This window comes from Bufo bufo, chromosome 8 (assembly GCF_905171765.1).
Source record: "Bufo bufo chromosome 8, aBufBuf1.1, whole genome shotgun sequence".
Classification (NCBI taxonomy): domain Eukaryota; kingdom Metazoa; phylum Chordata; class Amphibia; order Anura; family Bufonidae; genus Bufo; species Bufo bufo.
The window spans coordinates 187,736,936-187,756,129 of record NC_053396.1 but is presented as its reverse complement, the minus strand read 5'-3'; the positions used below and the strand labels follow the sequence as shown (position 1 = coordinate 187,756,129).

General features: G+C 48.1%; 1 protein-coding gene across 1 annotated transcript in view; it reads left to right on the top strand.

The window, feature by feature from the left end:
* LOC121009422 (cytochrome P450 2G1-like) overlaps window positions 1-19,194 on the top strand; it is a 65,269-nt gene that overhangs the window by 32,766 nt on the left and 13,309 nt on the right. The gene's annotated exons all lie outside the window — the stretch shown is intronic.

The following is a 19,194-nucleotide window of genomic DNA, read 5'->3' as shown; positions in this document are numbered from 1 at the left end:
ACTCCTGCAACCAATGACCTGCTTGGGGACACATCAGCCATTAGCTACAGAGATGCACATGCCCCATCTTTACTCTGGCATCAAGTCCACAAGCTGTGGACTGGAAGACTGCCAAAAGGAGCCAGGGTGCAGGAACAGAATGTCAGGGAGCAAGTGGGTATTATTCTTTCATTAGGATCCATGTGGTATTGCAGTGACCCTATGATTCACTGCTAAAGGGTTCATGCTATGGTTCACAGCTAAATTTATTATATGGTTCACTAAAGCTTATGAAATATTTATTGTCAGGTATGGCCAACCTGTGGCTCTCCAGCTGTTGTAAAACTACAATTCCCACCATGCCCTGCTGTAGGCTGATAGTTGTAAGCAGTCTGGGCATGCTGGGAGTTGTAGTTTTGCAACAGCTGGAGAGCCACAGGTTGGCCATCCCTGTTTACTGTGATGTTAACTACCAGTGGTACAAATGGCTAATATAGCTATACTATGCCTTGTGTATTCCAAATGGCTGTATATGTGTAGGCAGTTCCTAGTAATAGTTGCTGGATAGTGAACTGGCCCCACTTTCCCCTGGCTAGAGAGTAGTTGTTGGCAAGTCAGCCAAGAGTGTGGATGTGTACGCTGAAGCAGGAGAAAGGAATTCTTCTGTAAGGAGACTAAATAATGCTGACCGCAACTGAAAATACCTAAACCAAGAGAGGTTTTCTACATTATGTGATAACTCCGTGAACAACTTAATCTCTCTATCCTTAACTACTTGTGAAATGTAAAAAATCCTATTCTTTTGCCAAAATGTATCCGCTGCTATACCATCTAACATCTGTAGATGAACGTTATGCCAAAGAGGCGTGAATGTAAGTGAACCCTTTACCCTCAACCATGTTCTAGTAGTAGCCCACATTTTAGAAAGTAATTTTATAATCTCTTTATAACCCCGCTCTTGGCTAATCAATAGTCCAGATTCCAAAAGAGTAAATATGTTATTATATGAATAACTCCCTACTAGGCTCCTTAAAAGTGCACTATTTTTCCATTCGTAACACATCAATAACTGGGCAGCAATACAATAACCTTTGAAATAGGGGAGGTTTAAACCCCCACATTCCAATGGTTTGTATAGATGTTCCAATTTTAACCTGACTCATTTTCTTCCCCACATTAAATCATTAATTATTCTTTCCATAAGTTTAAAATATTTCTCTTCTATCCAGGTAGGTGTATTCCTGAGCACATACAGAAAAAAATTAAAAAAGAGAAGCTCTAGCATATCACACTCTTTCTACTTGCTGCAGGAGAGGAAGTGAGAATGACTCAATAGAAAGTCTATGCTTCCTTTTCCTACAGTAAGGAGAGAAAGCGTATAGAGTTGAGCGAACACCTGGATGTTCGGGTTCGAGAAGTTCGGCCGAACTTCCCGGAAATGTTCGGGTTCGGGATCCGAACCCGACCCGAACTTTGTCCCGAACCCGAACCCCATTGAAGTCAATGGGGACCTGAACTTTTGGGCACTAAAAAGGCTGTAAAACAGCCCAGGAAAGAGCTAGAGGGCTGCAAAAGGCAGCAACATGTAGGTAAATCCCCTGCAAACAAATGTGGATAGGGAAATGAATTAAAATAAAAATAAAAAAAATAAAAATTAACCAATATCAATTGGACATAGGTCCCATAGCAGAGAATCTGGCTTCACGTCAGCAGAGAATCAGTCTCTTCATGCCATAGCAAAGAATCTGGCTTCATGTCAGCAGAGAATCAGTCTCTTCATGCCATAGCAGAGAATCTGTCTTCATGTCAGCACAGAATCAGTCTTCATGTCATAGCAGAGAATCAGGCTTCACATCACCCACCACTGGAACAGGCCACTGTCACACATTTAGGCCCCGGCACCCAGACAGAGGAGAGAGGTCCCGTAACAGAGAATCTGGCCTTATGTCAGCACAGAATCAGTCTTCATGTCATAGCAGAGAATCAGGCTTCACAGCACCCACCACTGGAACAGGCCACTGTCACACATTTAGGCCCCGGCACCCAGGCAGAGGAGAGAGGTCCCGTAACAGAGAATCTGGCCTTATGTCAGCACAGAATCAGTCTTCATGTCATAGCAGAGAATCAGGCTTCACGTCACCCACCACTGGAACAGGCCACTGTCACACATTTAGGCCCCGGCACCCAGGCAGAGGAGAGAGGTCCCGTAACAGAGAATCTGGCCTTATGTCAGCGCAGAATCTGTATTCATGTCATAGCAGAGAATCAGGCTTCACGTCACCCACCACTGGAACAGGCCACTGTCACACATTTAGGCCCAGGCACCCAGGCAGAGGAGAGAGGTCCCGTAACAGAGAATCTGGCCTTATGTCAGCGCAGAATCTGTCTTCATGTCATAGCAGAGAATCAGGCTTCACGTCACCCACCACTGGAACAGGCCACTGTCACACATTTAGGCCCCGGCACCCAGACAGAGGAGAGCGGTCCCGTAACAGAGAATCTGGCCTTATGTCAGCGCAGAATCTGTCTTCATGTCATAGCAGAGAATCAGGCTTCACGTCAGCCACCACTGGAACAGGCCACTGTCACACATTTATGCCCAGGCACCCAGGCAGAGGAGAGCGGTCCCGTAACAGAGAATCTGGCCTTATGTCAGCGCAGAATCTGTATTCATGTCATAGCAGAGAATCAGGCTTCACGTCACCCACCACTGGAACAGGCCACTGTCACACATTTAGGCCCCGGCACCCAGACAGACGAGAGCGGTCCCATAACAGAGAATCTGGCCTTATGTCAGCGCAGAATCTGTCTTCATGTCATAGCAGAGAATCAGGCTTCACGTCACCCACCACTGGAACAGGCCACTGTCACACATTTAGGCCCCGGCACCCAGACAGAGGAGAGGTTCATTCAACTTTGGGTTGCCCCGCAATATAATGGTAAAATGAAATTAAAAATAGTATTGAATGAGGAAGTGCCCTGGAGTAGAATAATATATTGTTAAGGGGAGGTAGTTAATATCTAATCTGCACAAGGGATGGACAGGTCCTGTGGGATCCATGCCTGGTTCATTTTTATGAACGTCAGCTTGTCCACATTGGCTGTAGACAGGCGGCTGCGTTTGTCTGTAATGACGCCCCCTGCCGTGCTGAATACACGTTCAGACAAAACGCTGGCCGCCGGGCAGGCCAGCACCTCCAAGGCATAAAAGGCTAGCTCTGGCCACGTGGACAATTTGGAGACCCAGAAGTTGAATGGGGCCGAACCATCAGTCAGTACGTGGAGGGGTGTGCACAGGTACTGTTCCACCATGTTAGTGAAATGTTGCCTCCTGCTAACACGTTCCGTATCAGGTGGTGGTGCACTTAGCTGTGGCGTGTTGACAAAACTTTTCCACATCTCTGTCATGCTAACCCTGCCCTCAGAGGAGCTGGGCGTGACACAGCTGCGTTGGCGACCTCTTGCTCCTCCTCTGCCTTCGCCTTGGGCTTCCACTGGTTTCCCTGTGACATTTGGGAATGCTCTCAGTAGCGCGTCTACCAACGTGCGCTTGTACTCGCGCATCTTCCTATCACGCTCCAGTGTAGGAAGTAAGGTGGGCACATTGTCTTTGTACCGGGGATCCAGCAGGGTGGCAACCCAGTAGTCCGCACACGTTAAAATGTGGGCAACTCTGCTGTCGTTGCGCAGGCACTGCAGCATGTAGTCGCTCATGTGTGCCAGGCTGCCCAGAGGTAAGGACAAGCTGTCCTCTGTGGGAGGCGTATCGTCATCGTCCTGTGTTTCCCCCCAGCCACGCACCAGTGATGTGCCCGAGCTGCTTTGGGTGCCACCCCGCTGTGAACATGCTTCATCCTCATCCTCCTCCACCTCCTCCTCATCCTCGTCCTCCTCGTCCTCCAGTAGTGGGCCCTGTCTGGCCACATTTGTACCTGGCCTCTGGTGTTGCAAAAAACCTCCCTCTGAGTCACTTCGAAGAGACTGGCCTGAAAGTGCTAAAAATGACCCCTCTTCCTCCTCTTCCTCCTGGGCCACCTCCTCTTCCATCATCGCCCTAAGTGTTTTCTCAAGGAGACATAGAAGTGGTATTGTAACGCTGATAACGGCGTCATCGCCACTGGCCATGTTGGTGGAGTACTCGAAACAGCGCAACAGGGCACACAGGTCTCGCATGGAGGCCCAGTCATTGGTGGTGAAGTGGGTCTGATCCGCAGTGCGACTGACCCGTGCGTGCTGCAGCTGAAACTCCACTATGGCCTGCTGCTGCTCGCACAGTCTGTCCAGCATATGCAAGGTGGAGTTCCACCTGGTGGGCACGTCGCATATGAGGCGGTGAGCGGGAAGGCCGAAGTTACGCTGTAGCGCAGACAGGCGAGCAGTGGCAGGGTGTGAACGCCGGAAGCGCGAACAGACGGCCCGCACTTTATGCAGCAGCTCTGACATGTCGGGGTAGTTGCGAATGAACTTCTGCACCACCAAATTCAGCACATGCGCCAGGCAAGGGATGTGCGTCAAACCGGCTAGTCCCAGAGCTGCAACGAGATTTCGCCCATTATCGCACACCACCAGGCCGGGCTTGAGGCTCACCGGCAGCAACCACTCGTCGGTCTGTTGTTCTATACCCCGCCACAACTCCTGTGCGGTGTGGGGCCTGTCCCCCAAACATATGAGTTTCAGAATGGCCTGCTGACGTTTACCCCGTGCTGTGCTAAAGTTGGTGGTGAAGGTGTGTGGCTGACTGGATGAGCAGGTGGAAGAAGAGGAGGAGGAAGCTAAGTAGGAGGAGGAGGAGACAGGAGGCAAAGAATGTTGCCCTGCGATCCTTGGCGGCGGAAGGACGTGCGCCAAACAGCTCTCCGCCTGGGGCCCAGCCGCCACTACATTTACCCAGTGTGCAGTTAGGGAGATATAGCGTCCCTGGCCGTGCTTACTGGTCCACGTATCTGTGGTTAGGTGGACCTTGCCACAGATGGCGTTGCGCAGTGCACACTTGATTTTATCGGACACTTGTTTGTGCATGGAAGGCACGGCTCTCTTGGAGAAGTAGTGGCGGCTGGGAACAACATACTGTGGGACAGCAAGTGACATGAGCTGTTTGAAGCTGTGTGTGTCCATCAGCCTAAATGACAGCATTTCATAGGCCAGTAGTTTAGAAATGCTGGCATTCAGGGCCAGGGATCGAGGGTGGCTAGGTGAGAATTTACGCTTTCTCTCAAATGTTTGTGAGATGGAGAGCTGAACGCTGCCGTGTGACATGGTTGAGATGCTTGGTGACGCAGGTGGTGGTGTTGGTGGTACATCCCATGTTTGCTGGGCGGCAGGTGCCAACGTTCCTCCAGAAGCGGAGGAAGAGGCCGAGGCGGCGGCAGCAGCAGCAGAAGAGGCCGAGGCGGCAGCAGCAGAAGAGGTAGCAGGGGGAGCCTGAGTGACTTCCTTGTTTTTAAGGTGTTTACTCCACTGCAGTTCATGCTTTGCATGCAGGTGCCTGGTAATGCAGGTTGTGCTAAGGTTCAGAACGTTAATGCCTCGCTTTAGGCTCTGATGGCACAGCGTGCAAACCACTCGGGTCTTGTCGTCAGCACATTGTTTGAAGAAGTGCCATGCCAGGGAACTCCTTGAAGCTGCCTTTGGAGTGCTCGGTCCCAGATGGCGGCGGGTGTTCTGATTTTGCCCACTGCTCCCTCTTTTGCTACGCTGTTGGCTCGGTCTCACCACTGCCTCTTCCTCCGAACTGTGAAAGTCAGTGGCACGACCTTCATTCCATGTGGGGTCTAGGACCTCATCGTCCCCTGCATCGTCTTCCACCCAGTCTTGATCCCTGACCTCCTGTACAGTCTGCACACTGCAGAAAGACGCAGCAGTTGGCACCTGTGTTTCGTCATCATCAGAGACGTGCTGAGGTGGTATTCCCATGTCCTCATCATCAGGAAAAATAAGTGGTTGTGCGTTAGTGCATTCTATCTCTTCCACCCCTGGGGAAAGGCTAGGTGGATGCCCTTGGGAAACCCTGGCAGCAGAGTCTTCAAACAGCATAAGAGACTGCTGCATAACTTGAGGCTCAGACAGTTTCCCTGATATGCATGGGGGTGATGTGACAGACCGATGGGCTTGGTTTTCATGCGCCATCTGTGCGCTTTCTGCAGAAGACTGGGTGGGAGATAATGTGAACGTGCTGGATCCACTGTCGGCCACCCAATTGACTAATGCCTGTACCTGCTCAGGCCTTACCATCCTTAGAACGGCATTGGGCCCCACCAAATATCGCTGTAAATTCTGCTGGCTACTGGGACCTGAGGTAGTTGGTTCACTAGGACGTGTGGCTGTGGCAGAACGGCCACGTCCTCTCCCAGCACCAGAGCGTCCACTAACACCACCACGACCATGTCCACATCCGCATCCCTTATTAGATGTTTTCCTCATTGTTCCCGTTCACCACAATTTTGAGAATGGCAAATTTGGGAATGCTTTTTCAACCCAGAACAAAAAGTCTGCTTTTACGGTCACTACAAATAACTTGACCAGCTAAAACTGTGCAGATTTGGTTGAATAGAGATGTGAGACCTGTTTTTTTTTGCGCTGTGTGACAGTTATAGGTTTAATCACAGAATGACACTTCTATCAGCACGCTAGCGTGTGTCTTAGGTTTTTCTGAATGACACTATCAATACCTTCAATGTAAGATTTTCTTTTTGGGATAGATTTCAAGTAGGCCTCAAATACCACAAACTAGTTATTTTCAGAATGGCAAATTTGGGAATGCTTTTTCAACCCAGAACAAAAAGTCTGCTTTTACGGTCACTACAAATAACTTGACCAGCTAAAACTGTGCAGATTTGGTTGAATAGAGATGTGAGACCTGTTTTTTTTTGCGCTGTGTGACAGTTATAGGTTTAATCACAGAATGACACTTCTATCAGCACGCTAGCGTGTGTCTTAGGATTTTCTGAATGACACTATCAATACCTTCAATGTAAGATTTTCTTTTTGGGATAGATTTCAAGTAGGCCTCAAATACCACAAACTAGTTATTTTCAGAATGGCAAATTTGGGAATGCTTTTTCAACCCAGAACAAAAAGTCTGCTTTTACGGTCACTACAAATAACTTGACCAGCTAAAACTGTGCAGATTTGGTTGAATAGAGATGTGAGACCTGTTTTTTTTTTGCGCTGTGTGACAGTTATAGGTTTAATCACAGAATGACACTTCTATCAGCACGCTAGCGTGTGTCTTAGGTTTTTCTGAATGACACTATCAATACCTTCAATGTAAGATTTTCTTTTTGGGATAGATTTCAAGTAGGCCTCAAATACCACAAACTAGTTATTTTCAGAATTGCAAATTTGGGAATGCTTTTTCAACCCAGAACAAAAAGTCTGCTTTTACGGTCACTACAAATAACTTGACCAGCTAAAACTGTGCAGATTTGGTTGTATAGAAATGTCAGGTCTATTTTTTAGGCGCTGGGTGACAGGCTCAACTTGCCCCTGATGTAATATATGGCCAAAAAATAACCACACTGTTGATGGTTAAATGCACTTGGGTGACACAGGCTCAGCCTGCACCAGATGTAGTATATGGCCAAAAAATAATCAGACTGTTGATGGTTAAATGCACTTGGGTGACACAGGCTCAGCCTGCAGCTGATATAGGATATAGCACAAAATAACCACACTATCGATGGTTAAATACACTTGGGTGACACAGGCTCAGCCTGCAGCTGATGTAGTATATGGCCAAAAAATAATCAGACTGTTGATGGTTAAATGCACTTGGGTGACACAGGCTCAGCCTGCAGCTGATGTAGGATATAGCACAAAATAACCACACTATCGATGGTTAAATACACTTGGTGATAGCTCGTGCTGGCGCACCACAAGTCACAAAATGGCCGCCGATCACCCCAGAAAAAAAGTGATCTAAAAACGCTCTGGGCAGCCTCAAAATAGTGAGCAAGTCAATAATAGCACTTCAATGATCCACAGCTGCAGATCGATCACAGAATGAAGTCTTTTGGAGGAGTTAATCTGCCTAATCTCGCCCTAACGTCGCAGCTGCAACCTCTCCCTATACTGATCATAGCAGAGTGACGTGCGGCGCTACGTGACTCCAGCTTAAATAGAGGCTGGGTCACATGGTGCACTGGCCAATCACAGCCATGCCAATAGTAGGCATGGCTGTGATGGCCTCTTGGGCCAAGTAGTATGACGCTTGTTGATTGGCTGCTTTGCAGCCTTTCAAAAAGCGCCAAGAAAGCGCCGAACACCGAACCCGGACTTTTACGAAAATGTTCGGGTTCGGGTCCGTGTCACGGACACCCCAAAATTCGGTACGAACCCGAACTATACAGTTCGGGTTCGCTCATCCCTAAAAGCGTACAATGCAAGCACTTGTCTCTCCGCAATCTAGGGATCGGTGGGTTCTCAGTGTAAGCCATGTACCGGGGTGGGCTCCCCAGGATACAGCGAAGTCACGAACGAGGAAACCCCAACACCAGCTTTTGCCAAAACAGGATTTTACTTAAATGTGGCGATAAACACAACCACAAATTCTGGGAACATACAATAAATTTACATACACCCAATTCGAAGGCTGAGACCCTTGTGCTGCACAGCACGGCGCCCTCCGATGGATGCAGGAGGAAAGAGCAGTAATTTACCTACTGGCGGGCACTACTAAACTGCCACACCTTACCTGTTTTTACCCTAAAAGAACAATAATCACTGTATGGGTGTGTGGTACGGGCTAGCCTGCGGTGCAGCACAACAGCTTACAATCTTACACAGATCTACATTATTCCCCCTCCCATAACTAGTCCTGTAGCACGTGCCTGACTATTCCTTCTGAGCAAAACAACGCCAGCCTGGCTTAAGGTTGTGGGGAAGTTTAGCAGCTCTCTGGTGTGTAATGTCATTTTAAGTTATAGAGTCCTTGCAATGAATAGTAGTAACACTTGTGGCCTGACACAAACAGAAACCCTAACTAACTAACTAACTACAGGCCTGGTCTCAGTCTCTAGGCGCCAACACTGTAATGAGGTGCGTGCATGATCTTACCGACCCGGGTCTGCTCTGCATCCGCTGGTGACTCTGAACAGAACAAATGTCTCTCCAACAAGCATGTGGTATCGCAGTATATGTTGTTTTGTTCCTCTGCTCTTATCAGCATTCCTGGCAGCAATCTTCTTTCCACTGGACAGGATCAGGGTCTTGGACACGATCAGCTTCACTTGGCTGCAGCTCTGGTCATAGAAGGGCGCTCCCACACCTGGATGTTGAGGGGATTCTCATCTCACACAAGTCCTCATTGTCTCTCTCAGCTTCACTCTAAAATGGAGGATTCTTCACTTCCTTTCCAGGCTCTGTGTAAACCCCACCTCTCTCATGAATATGGAGATATATATGCAGTCTGTAGCTGTGTTTAGGAAACAGCGGCAACTTGTGGCCAAACAGCAAAATGTCAGTCCAGAACATTTAATTTAATCCTCACAAAGAGTGTTCAAATAATGATAGAAACATAGAAACATAGAATGTGTCGGCAGATAAGAACCATTTGGCCCATCTAGTCTGCCCAATATACTGAATACTATGGATAGCCCCTGGCCCTATCTTATATGAAGGATGGCCTTATGCCTATCCCATGCATGCTTAAACTCTTTCACTGTATTTGCAGCTACCACTTCTGCAGGAAGGCTATTCCATGCATCCACTACTCACTCAGTAAAGTAATACTTCCTGATATTACTTTTAAAACTTTGCCCCTCTAATTTAAAACTATGTCCTCTTGTAGCAGTTTTTCTTCTTTTAAATATTCTCTCCTCTTTTACCTTGTTGATTCCCTTTATGTATTTAAAAGTTTCTATCATATCCCCTCGTCTTTCTTCCAAGCTATACATGTTAAGGTCCTTTAATCTTTCCTGGTAAGTTTTATCCTGCAATCCATGTACCAGTTTAGTAGCTCTTCTCTGAACTCTCTCCAAAGTATCAATATCCTTCTGGAGATATGGTCTCCAGTACTGAGCACAATACTCCAAATGAGGTCTCACTAGTGCTCTGTAGAGCGGCATGAGCACCTCCCTCTTTATACTGGTAATTCCTCTCCCTATACACCCAAGCATTCTGCTAGCATTTCCTGCTGCTCTATGACATTGTCTGCCTACCTTTAAGTCTTCTGAAATAATGACCCCTAAATTCCTTTCCTCAGATACTGAGGTTAGGACTGTATCACTGATTTTATATTCTGCTCTTGGGTTTTTACGCCCCAGGTGCATTATCTTGCACTTATCAACATTAAATTTTAGTTGCCAGATTTTTGACCATTCCTCTAGTTTTCCTAAATCCTTTTCCATTTGGTGTATCCCTCCAGGAACATCAACCCTGTTACAAATCTTTGTGTCATCAGCAAAAAGACACACCTTACCATCGAGGCCTTCTGCAATTTCGCTGCTAAATATATTAAACAATATGGGTCCCAGAACAGATCCCTGAGGTACCCCACTGGTAACAAGACCTTGGTCGGAATATACTCCATTGACTACAACCCTCTGTTGCCTGTCCCTCAGCCACTGCCTAATCCATTCAACAATATGGGAGTCCAAGCCCAAAGACTGCAATTTATTGATAAGCCTTCTATGTGGGACAGTATCAAAAGCCTTACTAAAGTCTAGATAAGCGATGTCTACTGCACCTCCTCCATCTATTATTTTAGTCACCCAATCAAAAAAATCAATAAGATTAGTTTGACATGATCTCCCTGAAGTAAACCCAGTTTTTCATCTTTCAATCCATGGGATTTTAGATGTTCCACAATCCTCTCCTTAAGTATGGTTTCCATTAATTTCCCCACTATTGATGTCAGGCTTACTGGCCTATAGTTGCCCGATTCCTCCCTACTACCTTTCTTGTGAATCGGCACAACATTTGCTAATTTCCAATCTTCTGGGACGACTCCTGTTGCCAGTGATTGGTTAAATAAATCTGTTAATGGTTTTGCTAGTTCACCGCTGAGCTCTTTTAATAGATTTGGGTGTATCCCATCAGGCCCCTGTGACTTATTTGTATTAATTTTAGACAGTTGACTTTTAGATAGCTGTTTCCCCATCTCACATCAGCACAGGGAGAGATAATTTTAAAGGGAACCTGCCATCTATTTTGTGCTGCCTGAACTAAAAAATTCCAATATGATTCTCTTCACAGACTCTCTAGAGAGAGTTCATAGATACTCTAGAGAGAGTTCAGAGAAGAGCTACTAAACTAGTACATGGATTGCAGGATAAAACTTACCAGGAAAGGTTAAAGGACCTTAATATGTATAGCTTGGAAGAAAGAAGAGACAGAGGGGATATGATAGAAACTTTTAAATACATAAAGGGAATCAACTCGGTAAAGGAGGAGAGCATATTTATAAGAAGAAAAACTACCACAAGAGGACACAGTTTTAAATTAGAGGGGCAAAGGTTTAAAAGTAATATAAGGAAGTATTACTTTACTGAGAGAGTAGTGGATGCATGGAATAGCCTTCCTGCAGAAGTGGTAGCTGCAAATACAGTGAAGGGGTTTAAGCATGCATGGGATAGGCATAAGGCTATCCTTCATATAAGATAGGGCCAGGGACTATTCATAGGATTCAGATATATTGGGCAGACTAGATGGGCCAAATGGTTCTTATCTGCCGACACATTCTATGTTTCTATGGTTTTGTAAGAGGCAGCCCTGAATCATCCAGCAGCATTTTCAGCACTTATATCTATGCAGACTGTCATGTTTCCCTCTGGCCACCAGAGACCACTGTGACTTAGCAGGAGCATGAGTTGTGCTGTTCCAAAGGCTAAGAAAGAGTTAAGAAGTTTCCCCGGGCTGTGCTGGAGGTTGCCGGAGCTTTCTATAGAGAGAGACAGGAAGGCTGGCTGCTGAGAGACAACAGTAAAAGACTGGAGCAGCAAGAGGCTACAATAGCTGAGTTTTCCCTGACAGCCGTGGAGCAGCATACAGAGGACTGTACAGTGTGTTCCAGAGGAGTGGGACCGTGTCATACTGGGATCAGAGACAAGCCGGATTCTTCCTGCCAGAGCTGGAATTAGGTGAAGACCTGCATCTGCTGTGATCCAACCAGAGAGAGAAAGACAGACGAGCAAGCGACTGGACCTGGAACCAGACTGCACGTTCCATCACTCACCAGATCAAGGAGTATCTGCAGAACTGTGAGTGGCACCGGTGCTACAGTGTTCATTTTAGGACATGGTCAGATATCATAGTCAAGTATCAAAATAATGCCAATGTGACACCTGACCCTGACACCTGACCCTGACACCTGACCCTGACACCTGACCCTGACACCTGACACCTGACCCTGACACCTGACCCTGATACCTGACCCTGACACCTGACTCTGATATCTGAGTTTGACTTATGCTCTTCATAGGTCAGGGTCAAAGTGAGAATGAGTTATAGATATATATTATGTATTTGTATGCTAAATCACACAACCAAAGTATGTCTATTGCTGAGCTTATAGCTCTGTGCCTAAAATGCTGTAAGCTAACACATTACAATGTTATGAGCGCATAGCTGATAGCTCAGTGGTAAGGAAGAAAACAAAGGATTTTAGGTTTACTGTGGTTTTGAATGCTACATCACATAGATGAACAAAAAGCCCAAGCTCATACAAGGTAAGCTGGTAGCTCAGTGGTAATGCTGTTGCCCCATGTCCAGGCTTTCTGAGTTCAAAGCCCCTTTGAGCCTCAAAAAAATATTTACATTTTATTATGCCCTAGATAAGAGGCAAATTTAAATGATGTGTGACGCTGATGTGTGACGATGATGTGTGTCGCTGATATCTCACGTCCTTCACTTCTCAGTGTCACAAAACATTTTAGCTTTACTGTGGTTTTGTATGCTACATCACATAGATGAACAAAAATCACAAGCTCATCCAAGGCAAGCTTGTAGCTCAGTGGTAATACTGTTGCTCCATGTCTAGGCTTTCTGAGTTCAAAACCCCTTTTAGCCTCTAACAAGTTTTTATATTTTATTATGCCCTAGATAAGAGGCAAATTTAAATGATGTGTGACGCTGATGTGTGACGCTGATATCCCACGTCATTTGTCAGTGTCGCAAGGGATCTTTGGTTTACTGTTTTTTGCTATACTACATCTCATAGATCAAAAAAATCACCATCTTCAGTGTCTAAAGCTATAGCTCAGTGGTAAGACATGCAGTGTTCATGGGTTCAAAACCCCATATAGGCTATTAATAAAATTTATATTTTATATTTTATTGAGCTCTAGATCAGAGTCAAATTCAAGTGGTGTGTGATGTAAGTAGTCCTTTTTTTTATTTTATTAAGAGTACATGGGCAGCACTATAGTAAAGGGGGCCCTGTGTACAGAGCTGTATCCTGGATTTTACATATCTACTGTATATATGTGTATTATACACACAGTGTGCTATAGCTTCACCACACTAAGATCTGCTCAGAAAGCTGATATACATTACTGGTTTATCCACAGACACAATATATGATTATACAGATCGCAGTACTATGTGATAGCTTCTAAGTATAGAAAAACCATGTGGTAATGTTATAGCTTGGAGGTTACATTAATGGCTTTACAGGTTGAAGTCCCCAGAAAGACATATGTTTTTTTCTTTAATAGCATATACTATAATAAATAATATGTCATTAACCCATAGGATACCAGCGCTATACCATGTACCATGTATGTCGCTGGAAACACGGTCACAAATCCCAGCGCCATACAGGTATAGCGCTCTGATTGGGCGGCCACAGGAGCTACTCCCGCCCGATCAGCTGCAGGGGTCCGGCAGGCACTAATAGTTGGACCCCTGCTGTATGCACCGGCATCGGTGAAAACACTGATGCCTGCTCATTAACCCTTGCACTGCCGCGGTCAGCGCTGACGGCTGCATGTGCGGTATCCCCGTGGTGCTGTGACGTCAGCCTGGTGTCTAGCCCTGTCAGTCAATGGGGGAGGGGTGTGTGTGCAGAGCACAGGGGGTGTTATAGAGCATTGCTCAGAATATTCAGCCCCGCCTCTAGGGTGCTCAAATTGTTTATTTGCATATGAATCTCTGCAGCTATTTATCATACATAATCAGCATAATGAGCCTTACCAGGCAGTATGTATGGTCTAATAGGGTTGATTCTGGTGACAAAGCCTCTTCAACCTCTTATGGACACAGGGCGTACCTGTATATTTCCGATCACCGCTGTGCGGCGGGCAGTGTTAGGAACAGTGCGCCTGCTGAAATCATTCAGAAGGCACCCTGTGACAATGCCGAGGGGGGGTCCTGTGACCCCCCCTCCATACCGGCGATTGCTGCGAACCGCAGGTCAATTCAGACCTGCGGTTTGCAGCATTTCCAGCTTATTCAGGTCTCCGGTGACCCGGAATAGGAGGGTGATCAGTGGTGTAATATACACCACCAATCACCCTCCGTAGATCCTGTGAGGTGGCGGTGACGGAGGATGAGGGTGAGGATCGCCTGTGATTGGTTGGAGGGACTGACCTGGAGATAACGTCCTGGAGCTCCGCTCTCCCCGACCACAGACTTCTGTGTGAGTAAGGAGAGAGGAGCCCTGTGTCGGTCCATCTGCATCCCACACGATCCGCCGCCATCCGTGGCCCCTGAGACCCCATAAAGTGCCATCTGGCATATAAACATTTAGGGAAAGCTTTAGGTTAGGCAGGGGTAGTGAAAAAAAATTGTTATTTTTTTGTGTGCAGCACCCGGATCTGAGGGTGTCTGGGGTCCCCAGCAACTTGTGCGACCCCCGTCCCCCCAGGGGTGCTGCAGCTTGCCCCCCCCCCCCACATATTTTGGGGCGCAAGCGCATTTTTTTTTCTTTTTGTAGGTGCGCTGACTGTGGCCGGCACTCTTAGCTGTAAAAGAGCGCCTGGCCACTGTTAGCACATCGCCCACCCCACCGCTGATCAGCGAGTTTTTGGGCTGTGAGCAATTTTTCGGGGATTCTGTTCGGTTAGGGTGGGTTAGGGTAGGGTATACATAAAAACACACTGCTCCCCACACACACACTAAATAAAGTTTTACACACACATGCACTCCCCTTTAGCGTTCTAAGATGGCCCGCCGGATGTTCTCGGCCGAGGAGGCATATGCCCAGCTGCTCTCCGACTCCGAGAGCCCCAGTGAGGACGAGGATGACCCCACTTTCCTGTTGTCATCCTCGTTCTCCTCATCATCTAGTGATGATGATGAGCCCCAAGGCGACTGAGACGCCGCCAGGCGGAGCCAGGAGCCCCCCATGCCAGGAACCCTGTGGCCCACACTAGTATGAGCAGCCCTGGGGCTCGTACTAGTTTTCCGGCCCACCAGGCAAATTCACCTGATCCCTCTACCGGTGAACTTGGCTGGAGTACCCCAGAGGATTTTGAGCCCTTGATTCCTGACTTTGTTGGCCAACCAGGAATCCAGACACAGTGGGCTTCACTGAATATGATATTTTTTGTGTTTTCTTTCAGTGAACAATTTGTGAATCTGATGGTGGAGCAAACGAACTTGTTCACCCAACAGTTTATAGCCCAATTTCTCCCGAGTCAGAAAATACCTCATATGTGGATGTAGAGTGATCTCCGGGTGAACTACGCGGCTCAGAAGAGAAAGAGCGCTATTGGGATTTTGGACAACCAAAATCGCAATGGCGCTCCTTCTCTTCTGAGCCATGTAGTTCGCCCGCAGAGCACTTTATGTCCACATATGGGGTATGTCCTTACTCGGGAGAAATTGGGCTACGAATTTTGGGGCGCGTTTTCTCCTATTACCCCTTGTAAAAATGAAATAAAAGGGGCTACAAGTCCCCACCCATGTTCTGCTGCAAGCCCCACCCTTGTGCCGCCTCCTTGCCCCACCTCCAGCCACATCCTACACAATCTTTAATAAGATTTCAAAGTTAAAGCGACACAAAAGGCACCCAGACCCCTTCAGCTCATTGAAGTGGTCTGGGTACAGTGTCCCTTTTGCAAATCGAGCTGCAATGTTCTAGAGAAACTGCATTGTTTACGTTCCAGCAATAAGTCAGCCTCTAGTGGCTGGCAGCCACCTGAGGGCTTCCTGGAGTAAAAGAGACCTTTGGTCTGGTATCTGACGCTGGACGTCCTCACACTCTGCATGATGACCTCCAGGGTCAGATTTTTCCCCATAGGAAAGCATTGATTCAATGCTTTCATATGGGGTGATCTAATCTCAGCGTCCATTAGTGAGCCTCTGTTAGAAACAGTCCCCTCCACCTTGTACTTGTTCCACTGATCTGCTACTTGCGGGCATGAGTTCAGTCACTTCGGCGCGTGACCTACAGCGGCAGGCAGTGGCGTAGGGATCGCCATAGCAACCATAGCAGTGGCTATGGGGCCCTACGCCACTGGGGGCCCGTCCGGACAGCATTCAGTTTTTATTTTTTTTTATTAACACACACACAGGCAGCCAGGAGGTGGCGTAACTACCGGGGAAGCAGCTGCTTCGGGGCCCGACAGTTTATTTTCAAGTTATATCGATGTCTTAATGTTCAGGGCCCCTCGCTAATGTGATCTAATCTTACTGTATTCTAAAGTCTCCTGATGTGTCTGGGATTCGAACCCACAACCTCCAATGTATCAGTGGCAAAGCATTAACCCTCAGAGCCATAAAGGAGGCATTGTAACTGATTGAAAAAAAAACTGACTTCTACTGTTATAGCTGGCTAAGTGTACATCTATACACATGACAGCTGCCCCAACACACCCAGCACTGCTATATCTCTATATGACAGCTGTCCCAGCACACTCAGCCCTGCTATATCTCTATATATGAGCAGCTGTGATGTGTATAGATGTACACTTAGCCAGCTATAACAGTAGAAGTCTCATAATTTTTCAGTCAGCAGAAAGGCATCTCCTATGGTCTAGTGGTTAGATGCTTTGCCTCTGATACTGAAGGTCGTGGGTTCGAATCCCAGCAGAAACCTTTTCTGAAATACAAGCACTGACTCCATATATGGACATACAGGGCGGGACACAATACAGGGCTGGACACAGGAAGAGGCTGCATCGCATCGCTGACATGGAGGTAAGTAGAAGTGTTTATTTTATTTTTTTAATACCCGACTGTTACTGCCATGGGGGGAGCGGGGCACTTGATACTGGCACATGGGGAAGGGGGGTTGGCACCTGATACTGGCACCTGGGGGGGGTGGCACCTGATACTGGCACAGATGGGGGGGGATAGGCACCTGATATTGTGGATGGCACTGTTTAGGGGAGGGGGATCTGTGGATGGCACTGTTTAGGGGAGGGGGATCTGTGGATGGCACTGTTTAGGGGAGGGGGATCTGTTGATGGCACTGTTTAGGGGAGGGGGATCTGTGGATGGCACTGTTTAGGGGAGGGGGATCTGTGGATGGCACTGTTTAGGGGAGGGGGATCTGTGGATGGCACTGTTTAGGGGAGGGGATCTGTGGATGGCACTGTTTAGGGGAGGGGGGATCTGTTGATGGCACTGATTAGGGGAGGGGGATCTGTGGATGGCACTGTTTAGGGGAGGGGGATCTGTGGATGGCACTGTTTAGGGGAGGGGGATCTGTGGATGGCACTGTTTAGGGGAGGGGGATCTGTGGATGGCACTGTTTAGGGGAGGGGATCTGTGGATGGCACTGTTTAGGGGAGGGGGGATCTGTTGATGGCACTGATTAGGGGAGGGGGATCTGTGGATGGCACTGTTTAGGGGAGGGGGGATCTGTTGATGGCACTGATTAGGGGAGGGGGATCTGTGGATGGCACTGTTTAGGGGAGGGGGATCTGTGGATGGCACTGTTTAGGGGAGGGGGATCTGTGGATGGCACTGTTTAGGGGAGGGGGATCTGTGGATGGCACTGTTTAGGGGAGGGGATCTGTGGATGGCACTGTTTAGGGGAGGGGGGATCTGTTGATGGCACTGATTAGGGGAGGGGGATCTGTGGATGGCACTGTTTAGGGGAGGGGGGATCTGTTGATGGCACTGATTAGGGGAGGGGATCTGTGGATGGCACTGTTTAGGGGAGGGGGATCTGTGGATGGCACTGTTTAGGGGAGGGGATCTGTGGATGGCACTGTTTAGGGGAGAGGGATCTGTGGATGGCATTATTTAGGGGAGGGGGATCTGTTGATAGCACTGTTTAGGGGAGGGGGATCTGTGGATGGCACTATTTAGGGGAGGGGGATCTGTGGATGGCACTATTTAAGGGAGGGGGATCTGTGGATGGCACTATTTAGGGGAGGGGGATCTGTGGATGGCACTATTTAAGGGAGGGGGATCTGTGGATGGCACTATTTAAGGGAGGGGGATCTGTGGATGGCACTATTTAGGGGAGGGGGATCTGTGGATGGCACGGGGGGGGGGGCCATAATTTTTTTTTGCTATGGGGCCCATGCATTTCTAGCTACGCCCCTGGCGGCGGGTCTCACGGGATCACGCGCTGCAGGACGGGATAGCGCACCGAAGTGACTGAACTCATGCCTGCGCAGCCCACAAGTAGCAGAACAATTACAAGAGGGGTGGGGAATAGCCAAATTAAAAAATATTTTGAACCAAAAGGTGTGCTTTTGGTGGGTTTTGAACTAATGGTGGTCTGTGGATGGCACTGTTATGGGGGCTCTGTGGATGGCACTGTTGTGGGGGCTCTGTGGATGGCACTGTTGTGGGGGCTCTGTGGATGGCACTGTTGTGGGGGCTCTGTGGATGGCACTGTTGTGGGGGCTATGTGGATGGCACTGTTGTTACTGTGACTGTTACTGCCATGGGGGGAGCGGGGCACTTGATACTTGATACATGGCACTGTTTAGGGGAGGGAGATCTGTGGATGGCACTGTTTAGGGGAGGGGATCTGTGGATGGCACTGTTTAGGGGAGAGGATCTGTGGATGGCACTGTTTAGGGGAGAGGGATCTGTGGATGGCACTATTTAGGGGAGGGGGATCTGTTGATGGCACTGTTTAGGGGAGGGGGATCTGTGGATGGCACTATTTAGGGGAGGGGGATCTGTGGATGGCACTATTCAGGGGAGGGGGATCTGTGGATGGCACTATTTAAGGGAGGGGGATCTGTGGATGGCACTATTTAGGGGAGGGGGATCTGTGGATGGCACTATCTAAGGGAGGGGGATCTGTGGATGGCACTATTTAGGGGAGGGGGATCTGTGGATGGCACGGGGGGGGGGGCCCATAATTTT